This window comes from Mus caroli, unplaced genomic scaffold, assembly GCF_978045245.1.
Source record: "Mus caroli unplaced genomic scaffold, Mus_caroli_1 scaffold_1, whole genome shotgun sequence".
Taxonomy (NCBI): Eukaryota; Metazoa; Chordata; class Mammalia; order Rodentia; family Muridae; genus Mus; species Mus caroli.
Genome location: NW_028227256.1, coordinates 171,586,636 through 171,603,343, shown reverse-complemented (window position 1 = coordinate 171,603,343; position 16,708 = coordinate 171,586,636).

The following is a 16,708-nucleotide window of genomic DNA, read 5'->3' as shown; positions in this document are numbered from 1 at the left end:
CTTGTAATATTTGTTCTGACTCATGAATCCTTTTGGCCAGTCCTTCCTTGCAATTATGGACCTATCAGCTCCCGTATCTAAAAGCCCCAAGATGGATTTTCCATCCACTTGTAACTCCAGTACGGTGATCCATTTGTATTGACAGACAGGTAAGTTGGGTGCCTGAAGACCCAAATCCTTTTTCTCCCCTTTTTTTGTGATGCGGCTGGGTATAAGCCATGAAGACTAGGGATGATTAAAAGTTGTGCTATCCTATCCCCTGGAGAAATAGCTACCAGACCTCGTGGCAAGGAGGCCATGACTTTGATAATTCCTTCATAATCTGGATCAATCACTCCTGGATGGACTATAAGACCTCACAAGGCCGAGGAGGATCTCCCCAAGAGCAGTCCTACTGTATCCTTGGGTAAAGGTCCTCTAAAATCTGGGTCAATTAATTGGGTTCCCATCTGTGGAGTCAATATGACTCTGGTGGTTGAGCAGAGGTCCAATCCCACTGAACCCTCAGTTGCTCTCCTCGGCTTCGAGGAGGATGAAGAAGAGGCCAGGTTGTTTCCCCCTGGCTCTCTACACTCACTGCCCCATATATTTGCGGGCCCTGAGGACAGGGGCCCCCGCTGGCCATTTTTTTTTGGCCGAGCTCCTGAATTAGAGGAGACAAGGAGCTGTCCGTTGGTGTCCTTTATAGATCGACATTCACTGGCCCAATGGTTTCCTTTCCTACATTCTGTGCACAGTCCTGGCTGTCTAGCTCGAGGTCCTTGTGTTGCACTTCTTTCTGGACAATCCTTTTTAACATGTCCCATCCGGCCACAGTGGAAACATGCTCCTGCAGGAGTTCCTCTTTTACTCCCCTGCAATTGCATCACAGCTGCAACCAGTCCAGCATTGCTCAAAGGCCCTCCAAGCTCTCCGCAAATCTTCATCCAGGCCTCAATTCTCCTATTCTTGTAGGGAATAATGGCTGTTCTACACTCCTTAGTACACTGCTCAAATACCAGTTGTTTTATTAACGTCATGGCAGTGTCAGGATCTTCAAAGATCCTCCCAGCAGCCTCAACCATTCTAGCCACAAAGTCAGCAAAAGGCTCAGTAGCTCCCTGTATAATCTTTGTTAGCTTCCCATTCACTTCTCCTCTATTTGGTAAAGACTTCCAGGCTCTAATTCCTATCTGATTAATCTGCTCATAAACGTGCAGGGGGTAACCAGTTTGCTGTTGAGCAAAGTGACCTTGACCAAGTAATATATCTCTATCCCAGATTTGATTCCCCGCAGCTGCGTTAGTGGCAGCCTGCTCATTAGCAAATTCAATCAGGAATGCTCTCCAATCCAGATATTTTCCAGGAGACAAACATGCCTTCACCAACCTTGCCCAATCGCTGGGTGTTAGGCAATAGCACTGTAGCGCTTCTAGCTGAACTGTGGTGAAGGCAGCACAGACTCCATAGGCTCTGCAAGATTCTGCTAGATTTTTAATAACTTTAAAGTCCAATGGTTCATGGTAACTATACCCTTGTTGATCTAGGAAAACAGGGAAGCAACCCAAAGAGGATCTAACCTCCCTCCAAGCATCAGGGCAAAACGAGTTGCCAGTCACGCTCAAATCTTGATAGAGCAGGGGAGCTGTAGGGGTCACTTCCTCCCTCCTCCTTTCCTGTCTGTAATCTTTAAGGTCTGCACTAGAGGTTTTGCCTTGATCCCTACTCCTCCGCTCCTCACTTGTCTCCTTCTTTAATCTTATAACATCAGGATACAAGGAGCTTCTTCCTAACTCCTGTGCTAGCTCCTCTATATTCTCCTCTGATTCACTTTCAGAGCTCTATGAGCTCGCCTTTTCGGACTTAATGATCTCTCTTCCTTCAATTGATCTAGTGCTTGCTTGCCTGTCTCCACTGCTTGACAACAGCACTCATCTTCTAAACAGCAATTCACTAGTTCCCACACTGCTCTAGTACCTTCTTTAAGGACACCCTGCTCTCAGGAGAAATATAGGTCTTTTCCCAACCTATCCCAGCTAGCAGGATTCAAATGGTCTGACACGGCAAACCAAGGAGCAACCCTGTCACACTCCTCGAGGAAGGCTTGAATGGTATGCTTTTTGAGTTTTGCACCCTTCCCTCTTAGCAGCTCATCGAGCACTGAAAAAATTGGGTGTGACTGTGATGACCCCATATCTAGTCTTTCACACCCCACATAGTCACCACAGCAACAAAAAAGGCTCAGAAAAATTACTCAAATGGCTAGAAAAAGAAAGTAATCCATAGACTGTCCCTATTACCCTCTTACTTTCACTACCCTCTGACCTTCACTTTCTTGTCTCCAGAGCCAGAGAGCCTTATTGTCTCATACCGAGAGCCCAATCATCTCTTTACCCAGAGCCTAATCGTCTCTTTACCGAAAGCCTAATTGTCTCTTTACCGAGAGCCTAATTGTCTCTTTACCAAGACCCTAATCCCAACCCCGGAATGGTGAGTTACTTACCATACTCATCCTGTCAACAGACCCTGACTGCAGAAAGTTCTGAACCTCTTCGGTGGGGGAGTCGGGTCCCAGATTTCGGCACCACTTTTTGTGTCCAACTCAGCCAGCAAGAGAAAATGCAACTACCTGTTCTTCTTAAAGCAGTTTACTCAGGCAGCTTCTATCTTCAAATCCCCCACGCCTCGGGGTACAAGCTTATCCACTCAAGCCACAACCACGCCTCAACCAATCACCACAGGTCAGATCACCTCACCAGGCAGGCTTGCTCAGCCAATCAGGGATTAAGGGTGAGCCATCCACCAAATATGGGCTTGTACTGCCTGGCACAGATTTCCATCCAGATGGCCAGGGAGTCTGGAATGGCTTCCCACACCATTCTATGCAAAAAAATCAACTCCAAATGCATCAATGATTTCAAAATAAGACAAGATAATCCTGAATCTGATACAAGAGAAAGTGAGGAATAGGCTTGAACTAATAGGAATGAGAAAGGACTTTCTGAATGATCCCTGATAGCAAAGGTCTTAAGATCAACAGTTAATACATAGGACATTATGATGTAAAAAGCTTGAGCAAAGGCTGCCATCATTCTCAGCCTACAGGGTAGGAAATACATTTTATCAATCAAGCATCTGGCAGTGGGTTAGAACACAGAATATATAATGAACTAGAAATCTGAGCATCACAAGAACAAATAGTTCTATTAAAATGGGATATAAAAGCAAACAAAGGACTCTCAAATAATGAAACACAGATGTTGGAGAAACATGACAAGCCATTAGCATAATAGATATTAAAACTACTCTGATACTGCATTTCCCTGATGGCTCACCTTTCTGTGTTATCTCAGCCATTTGAGTTTACTTTATTGAGAATTCTCTGTTTAGCTTGTGCCCCAGTTTAAATTGGCCTAATTTTTTTTTTTTTTTTTGGACTAGCTTCTTGAGTTCCTTATATATTTTGGGTATTAGCCCTCTATCAGTTAAGAAATTCCATTTAATTGTTGATCTTACTGTTTGTGCTAATGCTATTCTATTCAGAAAGTGTTTTCTTGTGCCAATGAATTCAAAACTATTTCCCACTTTCTCTTCTATCAGGTTCAGTGTACCTGGTTTTATGTTGAGGTCTTCAATCCATTTGGAGTTGAGTTTTAGCTGGAACTAGAAAAAATCACTCTGAGTGAGGTAAGGCACACCAAAGAAATATTGCATGTTTTCTCTTAAATGTAAATGTTAGCTTTTAAGCTTAAAATATGTCTATTTTTATTTAGAATAACTATAGTGGTGGGATAGCTAATACAGGACCAGGGGGATGGAGGGGATCTTCTAAGGAAGAATAAATATAACATAGTATCACAAAAATAAAAAGAGGGATCTAAAATAGAGGTAAATGGGTGAGGGGCTGGGGGCAGGTCGAAATGAGGAATAGAGGGACCTACAACTAACATGAAAGACCTTTTAAAAAGCAGTGTAGAGCCTACTACTGTAGAAGTTTCCTGAAATATATGCATATAAGACAATAATTTCTATGGAGACACCATATAATTGGGGAAACAAAGTATCCAGTTCCAGGTTTGGGTTACACCTTGTTGAATTCTTGGCCAAAGGGGTTCTATAGACCTCTCTCAAATATTGCTTGCTGTTGCTCATTTTGATTTGTATTCTATTAGACGGAGACAAACAGATGAGAGAGAGAGAGAGACAGAGACAGAGACAGAGACAGAGACAGAGACAGAGACAGAGACAGAGACAGAGACAGACAGAGAGAGAGAGAGAGAGAGAGAGAGAGAGAGAGAGAGAGAGAGAGAGAGAGCCTGGTGATGTTTGAGCACATAGGGAGATAGATAGGATCTGGGAAAGGGCAGGCATGAGCAAAGACTATTAAAAGTTCCCTCTATGATGTTTTATGTTAAAAAGCATGAGAAACAAGAAAAAGGAAACAGCAGAAGTGGTGGCATGACAGAAAAGGCACATACATTAGAGCAGCAGTGACATGTAGGCCAATCTGCAAAAGGTGAGGCTGCAGGCTTCCTGGAAGCTGATAGTGCAGCTAAACAGTATAAAGACAGGGGTCACAACAAGAAAGATCAGTATTCAAGTCCCTTCCGGTCCACGCCAGCACCGGGGTACCTTGGGCACAGAGCCTTCGGACACCTGCAAGGTACCTACAAGACCCTCCACAGGAACTTAAGACCTCTGGTGAGTGGAACACAGCTTCTGCTCCAATCCAATTGCGTGGGACCTGAGACTGAATTTTTTGGGAAGCAGAAAACCCGGCCTGATCAGGGTCACAAGTCCCTTCCAGTCCAAGCCAGCACCGGGATACCTTGGGAGCAGAGTCTGTGGACACCTGCAAGGTACCCACAGGACCCTCCAAGGGATCTTAAGACCTCTGTTGAGTGGATCACATCTTCTGACAAGAGGCAGGTTTGAACACCAGATATCTTGGCACAAGAGGAGAGCTTGCCTGCAGAGAGTGCTCTGAACACTGAAACTCAGGAGAGATCTAGTCTCCCAGGTCTGCTGATAGAGGCTAACATAATCACCTGAGGAACAAGCTCTAACCAGAGACAACTACAAGTAACTCCAGAGATTACCAGATGACAAAAGGCAAACATAAGTGTCTTACTAACAGAAACCAAGACCACTCACCATATCAGAACATAGCACTCCCACCCCATCAAGTCCTGGGCACCCCAACACACCCGAGATAGTCCCTGATTTAAAAGCATATTTCATGATGATGGTAGAGGACATCAAGAAGGACTTTAATAACTAACTTAAAGAAATACAAGAGAACACTGCTAAACAGGTAGAAGACCTTAGGGAGGAAGCACAAAAATCCCTTAAAGAATTGCAGGAAAACATGACCAAACAGGTGATGGAATTGAATAAAACCACCCAAGACCTAAAAAGGGAAGTAGGCACAATAAAGAAAACCCAAAGTGAGCCAACACTGGAGATAGAAAACCTAAGAAAGAAAACTAGAACCATAGATGCAAGAATCAGTAACAGAATACAAGAGATGGAAGAGAGAATCTCAGGTGCAGAAGATTCCATAGAGAAAATAGCCACAACAATCAGAGAAAATGCAAAAAGATCCTAACTCAAAACATGAAGGAAATCCAGGACACAATGAGAAGACCAAATCTACGGATAATAGGAGTAAATGAAAATGAAGATTTTCAACTTAAAGGGCCAGCAAATATCTTCAACAAAATTATAGAAGAAAATTTCCCAAACCTAAAGAAAGACATGCCCATGAACATGCAAGAAGCCTACGGAACTCCAAGTAGACTGGACCAGAAAAGAAATTCCTCTGGACATATAATAATCAGAACAAAAAATGTACTAAATAAAGATAGAATATTAAAAGCAGTAAGGGAAAAAGGTCAAGTGACATATAAAGGCAGGCCTATCAGAATTACACCAGACTTTTCACCAGAGACTATGAAAGCCAGAAGATTCTGGACAGATGTTATGCAGACCCTAAGAGAACACAAATGCCAGCCCAGGCTACTATACCCAGCCAAACTCTCAATTACCATGGATGGAGAAACCAAAGTATTCCACGACAAAAACAAATTCACACATTACCTTTCCACGAATCCAGCCCTTCAAAGGATAATAACAGAAAAAAACCAATACAAGGAGTGAAACCATGCCCTAGAAAAAGCAAGAAAGTAGTCCCGCAACAAACCAAAAAGAAGACAGCCACAAGAACAGAATGCCAACTCTAACAACAAAAATAATAGGAAGCAACAATTACTTTTCCTTACTATCTCTTAATATCAATGTAATCAATTCCCCAATAAAAAGATATAGACTAACAGACTGGCTACACAAACAGGACACATCATTCTGCTGCTTATAGGAAACCCATCTCAGGGAAAAAGACAGACACTACCTCAGAGTGAAAGGCTGGAAAAAAATTTTCCAAGCAAATAGTCTGAAGAAACAAGCTGGAGTAGCCATTCTAATATCTAATAAAATCGACTTCCAACCCAAAGTTATCAAAAAAGACAAGGAGGGACACTTCATACTCATCAAAGGTAAAATCCTCCAAGAGGAACTCTCAGTTCTGATTATCCATGCCCCAAATGCAAAGGCAGCTACATTCATTAAAGACACTTTAGTAAAGCTCAAAGCACACATTGCACCTCACACAATAATAGTGGGAGACTTCAACACACCACTTTCATCAATGTACAGATCGTGGAAACAGAAACTAAACAGGACACAGTGAAACTAACAAAAGTTATGAAACAAATGGATTTATCAGATATCTACAGGACATTTTATCCAAAAACAAAAGGATATACCTTCTTCTCAACACCTCAGGGTAACTTCTCCAAAATTGACCATATAATTGATCACAAAACAGGCCTCAATAGTTACAAAAATATTGAAATTGTCCCATGCATCCTATCAGATCACCATGGACTAAGGCTGATCTTCAATAACAACATAAATAATGGAAAGCCAACATTCACATGGAAAGTGAACAACACTCTTCTCAATGATACTTTGGTCAAGGAAGGAATAAAGACAAAAATTAAAGACTTTTTAGAGTTTAATGAAAATGAAGCCACAACACACCCAAACTTAAGGGACACAATGAAAGCATTTCTAAAAGGGAAACTCAAAGCTCTGAGTGCCTCCAAAAAGAAACTAGAGAGAGCACAAACTAGCAGCTTGACAACACACCTAAAAGCTCTAGAAAAAAGGAAGCAAATTCACCAAGAGAAGTAGACCTCAGGAAATAATCAAACTCAGGGGCCAAATCAACCAAGTGGAAACAAGAAGAACTATTCAAAGAATCAACCAAACAAGGAGCTGGTTTTTGAGAAAATGAACAAGATAGATAAACCCTTAGCCAGACTCACTAGTGGGCACAGGGACAGCATCCTAATTAACAAAATCAGAAATGAAAAGGGAGACATAACAACAGATCCTGAAGAAATCCAAAACACCATCAGATCATTCTACAAAAGGCTATATTCAACAAAACTGGAAAACCTGGACGAAATGAACCAATTTCTAGACAGATAACAGGTACCAAAGTTAAACCAGGATCAAGTTAATAATCTAAACAGTCCCATATCCCCTAAAGAAATAGAAGCAGTCATTAATAGTCACCCAACCAAAAAAAAAAAAAAAAAAGCCCAGGACCAGGTAGGTTTAGTGCAGAGTTCTATCAGACCTTCAAAGAAGATCTAATTCTGCACAAACTATTCCACAAAATAGAAGTAGAAGGTACTCTACCCAACTCATTCTATGAAGCCACAATTACTCTGATACCTAAGCAAGAGAAAGATCCAACAAAGATAGAGAACTTCAGACCAATTTCCCCTATGAATATAGATGCAAAAATACTCAATAAAATTCTAGCTAACTGAATCCAAGAACACATTAAAACAATCATCCATCCTGACCAAGTAGGTTTTATTCCAGGGATGCAGGTCAAAGTAATACATTATATAAACAAACTCAAAGACGAAAACCACATTATTATCTCCTTAGACGAGGAGAAAGCTTTTGACAAAATCCAACACAACTCATAATAAAAGTCTTGGAAAGATCAGGTATTCAAGGCCCATACCTAAACATGATAAAAGCAATCTACAGCAAACCAGTAGCCAACATCAAAGTAAATGGATGCGAATCTGGGAGCAATCCCACTAAAATCAAGGACTAGACAAGGCTGTCCAGTTTCTTCCTACCTATTCAGCATTGTACTTGAAGTCCTAGCCAGAGCAATTCGACAACAAAAGGAGATCAAAGGGATACAAATTGGAAAAGATGAAGTCAAAATATCACTTTTTGCAGATGATATGATAGTATATATAAGTGACCCTAAAAATTCCACCAGAGAACTCCTAAGCCTGATAAACAGCTTCGGTGAAGTAGCTGGATATAAAATTAACTCAAACAAATCAATGGCCTTTCTCTACACAAAGAATAAACAGGCTAGAACGAAATTAGGGAAACAACACCCTTCTCAATAGTCAAAAATAATATAAAATACCTTGGCGTGACTCTAACTAAGGAAGTGAAAGATCTGTGTGATAAGAACTTCAAGTCTCTGTAGAAAGAAATTAAAGGAGATCGCAGAAGATGGAAAAACCTCCCATGCTCATGGATTGGCAGGATCAACATTGTAAAAATGGCTATCTTGCCAAAAGCAATCTACAGGTTCAATGCAATCCCCATCAAAATTCCAACTCAATTCTTCAATGAATTAGAGCAATCTGCAAATTCATCTGGAATAACAAAAAACCTAGGATAGCAAAAACTCTTCTCAAGGATAAAAGAACCTCTGGTGGAATCACCATGCCTGACCTAAAGCTGTATTACAGAGAAATTGTGATAAAAACTGCATGGTACTGGTATAGCGACAGACAAGTAGACCAATGGAATAGAATTGAAGACCCAGAAATGAACCCACACACCTATGGTCACTTGATCTTTGACAAGGGAGCTAAAACCATCCAGTGGAAAAAAGACAGCAGTTTCAACAAATGGTGCTGGCTCAACTGGTGGATATCATGTAGAAGAATGCAAATTCATCCATTCCTATCTCCTTGTACTAAGGTCAAATCTAAGTGAATCAATGAGCTCCACATAAAACCAGAGACACTGAAACTTATACAGGAGAAAGTGAGGAAAAGCCTCAAAGATATGGGCACAGAAGGAAAATTCCTGAATAGAACAGCAATGGCTTGTGCTGAAAGATTGAGAATTGACAAATGGGACCTCATGAAACTGCAAAGCTTCTGTAAGGCAAAGACACAGTCAATAAGACAAAAAGGCCACCAATAGATTGGGAAAGGATCTTTACCTACCCTAAATCAGATAGGGGACTAATATCCAATATATATAAAGAACTCAAGAAGGTGGACTCCAGAAAATCAAATAACCCCATTAAAAATGGGACTCAGAGCTAAACAAAAAATTCTCACCTGAGGAATACCGAATGGCTGAGAAGCACCTGAAAAAATGTTCAACATCCTTAATCATCAGGGAAATGCAAATCAAAACAACCCTGAGATTCCATTTCACACCACTCAGAATGGCTAAGATCAAAAATTCAGGTGACAGCAGATGCTGGCGAGGATGTGGAGAAAGAGAAACCCTCCTCCATTGTTGGTGGGATTGCAAGCTTGTACAACCACTCTGGAAATCAGTCTGGCGATTCCTCAGAAAATTGGACATGGTACTACTGGAAGATCCAGCAATACCTCTCCTTGGCATATATCCAGAAGATGTTCCAACCAGTAGGAAGGACACATGCTCAACTATGTTCTTAGCAGCCTTATTTATAATAGCCAGAAGCTAGAAAGAACCCAGATGCCCCTAAACAGAGGAATGGATACAGAAAATGGGGTACATTTACACAATGGATTACTACTCAGCTATTAAAAAGAATGAATTTATGAAATTCCTAGGCAAATGGATGGACCTGGAGGGCATCATCCTGAGTGAGGTAACACAATCACAAAAGAACTCACACATTATGGACTCACTGATAAGTGGATATTAGCCCAAAATCTTAGAATACCCAAGATATAAGATACAATTTGCAAAACACATGAAACTCAAGAAGAACAAAGATGAAAGTATGGACACTTTGCCTCTTCTTAGAATTGGGAACAACACATGTATGGAAGGAGATACAGAGACAAAGTTTGTAGCTGAGACAAAAGAATGGACCATCTAGAAACTGCCATATCCGGGGATCCTTCCCATAATCAGCTTCCAAAAGCTGACACCATTGCATACACTAGCAAGATTTTGCTGAAAGGACCCAGATATAGCCGTCTCTTATGAGACTATGAAGGGCCTAGCAAACACAGAAGTGGATGCTCACAGTCAGCTATTGGATGGATAACAGGGCCCGAAATGGAGGAGCTAGAGAAAGTAACCAAGGAGCTAAAGGGATCTGCAACCCTATAGGTGGAACCAAAATATGAACTAACCACTACCCCCTGGAGCTCGTGTCTCTAGCTGCATATATATCAGAAGATGGCCTAGTTGGCCATCAGTGGAAAGAGAGGCCCGTTGGTTGTGCAAACTTTTTATGCCTCAGTTCAGGGGAACACCAGGGCCAAGAAGTAGGAGTGTGAGTGTGGGGGGAGTGAGTGGGGGAGCATGTGGGGGACTTTTGAGATAGCATTGGAAATGTAAATGAAATAAATACCTATTTAAAAAAAAGATAGAAACAACAATCAACAGCACAGCAGGCGTTAGTTTTTCGCAGCAGGTAAAGTGTATCTAGGCAGGAAATCACCAAATCTTGCTAGTTGGGGAAATTGAAAGCTAAGAACAATGGGAGGATCTCTTGCAACTCTTCTCTCCCCAGGGAGAACATAGTACAAGACACTCAGTGTTGCTCAGCTTGAATGACTCCGACCAACGTCATTCTTCCCATCTCTTAAAATACTTCATGTTCTTGGCAGTTTAGGGATTGCAACATCCCTGTCCTGTTTCTGAGAACCTGGACCTTATTCATTTCTTTCTCAAATGAAAATCGTCCTGTTTCTTGCCTGGAGGATCAGCCAGGACCTAGACACTGCTAAAGAAATCCCCAGAGAGATGAGTGTTGTCTCTGCTGAATGGAGTTGGGAGCTCGGGGAACCCTCAGCAACATAGGGGATACCATTATTGGTTCTTTTATGGGAGAGTGGAAGGATCTGGGCTGCACTCTGGGCAGTGAACCCTCAGCAGCATGATCATGATGCTTCATTAGGGAAGACAGCAAACATCTCTAGCCCACCCTTACTGCAGCCTGGGCCAACACAAATGCATTTTGATTGTGGCAGATCATAAAACAAACTTTCTTAGTGTAAGTATGAGTAAACAGAATACAAGAAGAGAGCTTTGGTTAGCTTGGCCTAGAGTGCAAAGGAACCTCTTGGCTGTGCTGATTGACTGGGTAAAACATAAAATAGTGAAACAAAAGAATTATCATGAAACAGTATTTAGTCAAAAGTACATCCGTACATTAAGCTGCATTCTCACTATTACACAGCAGGCAAGATTGATGGGCATGCGCAGTAGAAAATTTTTCGGGTTCACAAGCACAACTACTCAAACTAACGATGTTTTAATGATTTCATGAGTACATTTAACAAGCCCTATGAGGAAAGGTCCATCATCTGGAGATGTCACGGTTTTGGTTTGTTAGTTTGTGTTTTTAATTTCTTACATTAAGACATGGGGAAGAGATGTAGTTAATGTGAAAATCATTTCTATTACCTACTTGTGGAATATTCTACAAGCTACCTATACATTCCTGGAATAGCCCATCATGTGTATTTGTACAAAGCACTTTAAATGTTGATTCAACACACATTAGAAAAATCCTCTCAAGTTTATCAGTTATATTACTAAACTTTCTAACTCTTTGCAGATGTTTTCATTTTGTCCACTTATGAACTGAGAGACACCATACAAAATGTAGCATAAATCAATGTCTGGTTTTTCTTGTGGCTCTTTCAAATTAGTTTATGTGTGCTCTCTTATATACAAATGGAATGTACAATGTGTACATACTTGAGTGGGTGTGTGTTCATGTGTACATATATGGGACAAAATATATTTTAGGACACTATTTTTGAATGGTGAATGAACATGAGTTTTATAAGAAATACAATGTATTATTTTACTGAATAAATCCATAATCCAAAATATTCTCTTTTTATTGAAAGAGCAACTCTATAATTTTGTGATAGCTACTAAAAAACATTTCCTGAGTTCTATTTGAAAGTACATTACATAAATAATCTAGCCTTTCAAAGAATTATTGTGTAATTTGTTTTTAAATTATTTCACCATTTAAGAATTATTTACACACAACATACAGGTGAATGTGTTTGGAAATTAATAAAAGTTAAATCTCAGTGGCTGTTTAGCTGCTCCCAGCATAGATTGATAACACTCTAATGTTATGTAATATATAATAACACTATAATATTATATATATAGTATATATAATATGGGGTTTTATTTTGCTTTGCTTTCTTTTCATTATTGCCCCTTCACCTTATAGTATTTTTTCTTACATTTAACAGTATATAAATTAGGACTTATGCCCTCCTTTCTCTGTCTGTCAACCATGTTGATATCCTTCCTGTTTCCCCTTTCTTTGGCCAGGGCTTTAGTTTTGAAGCAGAGGCACAGTGAAGCAAGCTTCTTTTTCATGCTGCTCGGCCTTGGTTTCAAGTATTTCTCAGTTTTACTCACTGTTTCCTTCCTACACTTTCAGTGGCTGTTTTTATGTGGGTTTTACCATTAAAACTACTAAGACTAAAGCATCCACAGTTTGGTCATCCTTTTTCTTGAGCTTCGGTCTTACTTAGATGGGGGAACAAAATAATCATGGGAGGTAGAGGTTAGCAGGGACCTGGGAGGGAGAAAGGAGAGGAGGGAAAGGATCAGGTGTGGGAGGTGACAGAGAGGGCAGGAGAAGTACAGAGGGTCAGAAATTGAATGGAGGTGTGTACCAGTGGAGGATGGGGAAACAAGGGTAGCCACTAGAAAGTCGCAGATGCCATGGAAGCAAGGGGTTCCCAGGACCCAAAAAGGATGACATTAGCCAAAATAGCCAACAAAGGGGAGATAGAACCTGTAGAAACCATATCCAGTGGTTAGGCACAGCCTGTGGTTGAAAGATTGGATCACCCACCCATATCAAAAATATTAACCCAGAATTGCTCCTGTCTAATGGAAATTCAGGGGCAAAGAGTGGAGCATAGACTGAAGGAAAAACCATGCATAGAAGGCCCCACCTGGGGATCCATCTCATCTATAGACACCAAAACCAGATACTATTGGGGATGCCAACAGAGCTTGCTGACAGGAAGACTGGTATAGCTGTCCCCTGAGAGGCTCTGCCAGAGTCTGACCAAAACAGATGTGGATGCTTACATTCTCTCAGCCAACCACCAGACTGAGAATGGGGATCCCAATGCAGGAGTTAGAGGAAGGACTGAAAGAGATAAAGGGGTTTCTTCCTATGCAATCCCATAGGAAGAAAACAAAATCAACCAACCAGACACCCCAGAGCTCCCAGGGACTAAATCACCAACAAAGGAGGGACCCATGGCTCCAGCTGCATATGTAGCAGAGGGTTGTCTTATCTGGCATCAATGGGAGGGGAGGCCCTTGGTCCTGTGGAGACTTGATGCCTCAGTGTAGGGGACTGCTAGGGCAGTGAGGCAGGAATGCATGAGTGGGGAGCAGCCTCATAGAAGCAAGGGGAGGTGGATGCACTGGGGGACTTGCAGAGGGGAAACCTGGAAGGAGTATAACATCTGAAATGTAAATAAATAAATTAACCAATTAAAAAAATAATAAAAAAATACTAAGACTAGATTTGAATTATGTTTAGCTCCAGCACCTATTTATGCCAGTGGAGCTGAATATATTCTAGTATCTAAAATGTGGCAACTGCACCCTCACTAATTCTGAATGCAATCATATGGCAAAACCTTAATAATATTTCTACAGCAAAACATGAATGTTCACATGTAATTCAGATTCATAAAAGTATCCATAGTTTTTTGTCATCTCACATCCAACTATATTTTGGATATACTTGTAATGTCACAAGTCACAAAATAGTTCAAACCTTTTCAATTTTAAACCTTTTGTATTTTACAATAGATGTAGGACTCTAGCAGGATTTTAGAATGACTTGTAGATAGAAAGACCTATTAACAAATTAAATCATCAATTGTTCAGTTGTTCAGCATGGCAGTCATTGGGGCACAGAATGCACGAACAAGGGTACAAATACAAAGGAATATGAGATTATAATGAGAACTGTTTAAGAAACAGGAAGTGAGCAAGGGCCACAGTGAAGCTCTCAACCATGATTCCTGTATATGACAAGAGGATGCAGACCCTTTGCACTTTGGCCAAGAGCACAGGAAGAGTCAAGAATATATCCAGGAACAGGTTCTAGCACCAATAAGAGATAAAAGAAGGACCCAGAATTTCAACAGTCACAACTCCAAACAATACAGTGATTACTGAATTCCACACATTCTCCCACCACAAATAATGACAGACATAAGTCAGATATTAATAGGGAAAATGTTCTAGCTTTGTTTATCAACTGATTAGTTCCCCACCTATTTTTTCCAGTGCCACATTTTATATTTAACTCTCTTTTCCATGTATACTCTTGGACAACACTATGGAATAGAAAGAAAAAGATCATTCACTTACACAGGAATATCCTGTTTAGAGAATTGGTGTGTGTGTGTGTGTGTGTGTGTATGTGCGTGTGTGTGTGTGTGTGCAATACTGTATCCATTTTTATCCTTTAGGCTCAGACATAATGTGAGAAATGGTGAGTGAATACAAGAAAATTGTTCTTCTAAAAGGATTAGAGGGCATGGATGACTACCAGTCTAAGACAATCAAGTTCCCCTTACTAAGAAACAAATTAAACTAACTAAAGAAATAAATGCAAGATGATTATGACAGGATTCAGCTGGCTGTCCTGATGGAGTATACATTTCCCCAAAAGACTATACTAGAAAAATTGATAGAAGTGTGTGAACTCATAGAAGATTTTAAAGACCTTGCTGAAATCTTAATGAAGGCAAAGATAATAGAAAGCACTGTCATAGAACACCCACCCTTTCCCCGCCCTCTGCAGCTAATTTATACTCAAGAACTTCTTTCTTACAACAATTCTAATGCATTTGAGATTGATGTCTTCAGGAGGGTTAAAATTGAAAAAAGAGGGAGTTTATAAATTCCAATACATCATGCTAGTCACCAAAAAAACCAAACAACCCAATCAACACCTAAAGAAATGTTCAAAGTCCTGAGTGATCAGAGAAATGCAAATCAAAATGACCCTGAGATTCCACCTGACATTAGTCAGAATGGCTAAGATCAAAATCTTAGGTGACAACACATGTTGTAGAGGAGGTGGAGAAAGAGTGACACTCCTCCATTGCTGGTGGGATTGCAAACTGGTACAACCACTCTGGAAATCAATCTGGAGGTTCCTCAGTAAATTGGAAATAGATCTACCTGAAGACCCAGGTATACCATTCTTGGGAATATACTCAACATATGCCCCACAATGCCACAGGGGCACATGTTCCACTATGTTCATAGCAGCCTTATTTGTGATAGACAGAAGCTGGAAACAACCTAGATGTCCCATGACAGAAGAATGGATACAGACAATGTGGTTCATTTACACAATGGAATACTACCCAGCTATTAAGATTATCCAGCTATTAAGCTATTATCCTGAGTTTTGTAATGAATAGAACTAGAAAATATCACCCTGAGTGAGGTAGTTCAGACCCCAAAGGACATGCATGGTATGTACTCACTAATAAGTAGATGTTAGGCAAAAACAAAAAACAAAAACAAAAAACAAAAACAAAACAGAATACCCAAGATACAGTCCACAAATCTCAAATAGGTCAACAAGCCCAAGGGAGGATGCCTTAGTCCCACTTGAAAGGGATAACAAAGCAATCACAAGTTGGGAGGGAGGGAGGGACCTGGGAGGTATATTGGATGGGGGAGGCAAAGGAATGAGGGGGGAACCTGATCTGGTATTGGGTGAGTGAAAAGGACTGAAGGCCTGAGGGCCAGCAGAAAGAATGGAACCAGGCAACCTCAGGAGATAGGAGGTTGGGGGAACCCTACAGAACGCACCAGAGACCTGAGATGTGAGACACTCTCAGGACTCAAAGGGAGGGATCTTAGATGAAATGCTGGACAGTAGGTAGGAGGAATTTATAGACCCCGCCTCCCACAGGAAGACAGGGCATCAAATTGAGGGAGAGGGGAACCATCCCACAGACATAACTCTGACCCATAACTGTTCCTGTCTGAAAGAATTATAGGAATGGAAGTGGAGAGGAGGCAGAGAAAAAGAAAGTCCAGTGTCAGGCCCAAAGTAGTATCCAACTTAAGGGGTCGTTCCAAGGCCTGACACTATTACCGAGGTTATGTAGCACTCACAAAAAGGGACCTAGCATGGCCACACTCTGGAAGACCCAACAAGCAGCTTAAAGAGTCAGATATTTGCATCCAACCAATGGACAGAAGCAGCTGACCCCTGTCGTTGAATTAGGGAAGGCTGAAAGAAGCTGAGGAGAAGGGTGATCCTGTAGGAGGACCATCAGTTTCATTTTATCTGGACCCCTGAAATCTCTCAAACACTGAAACACCAAACAGGCAGCAT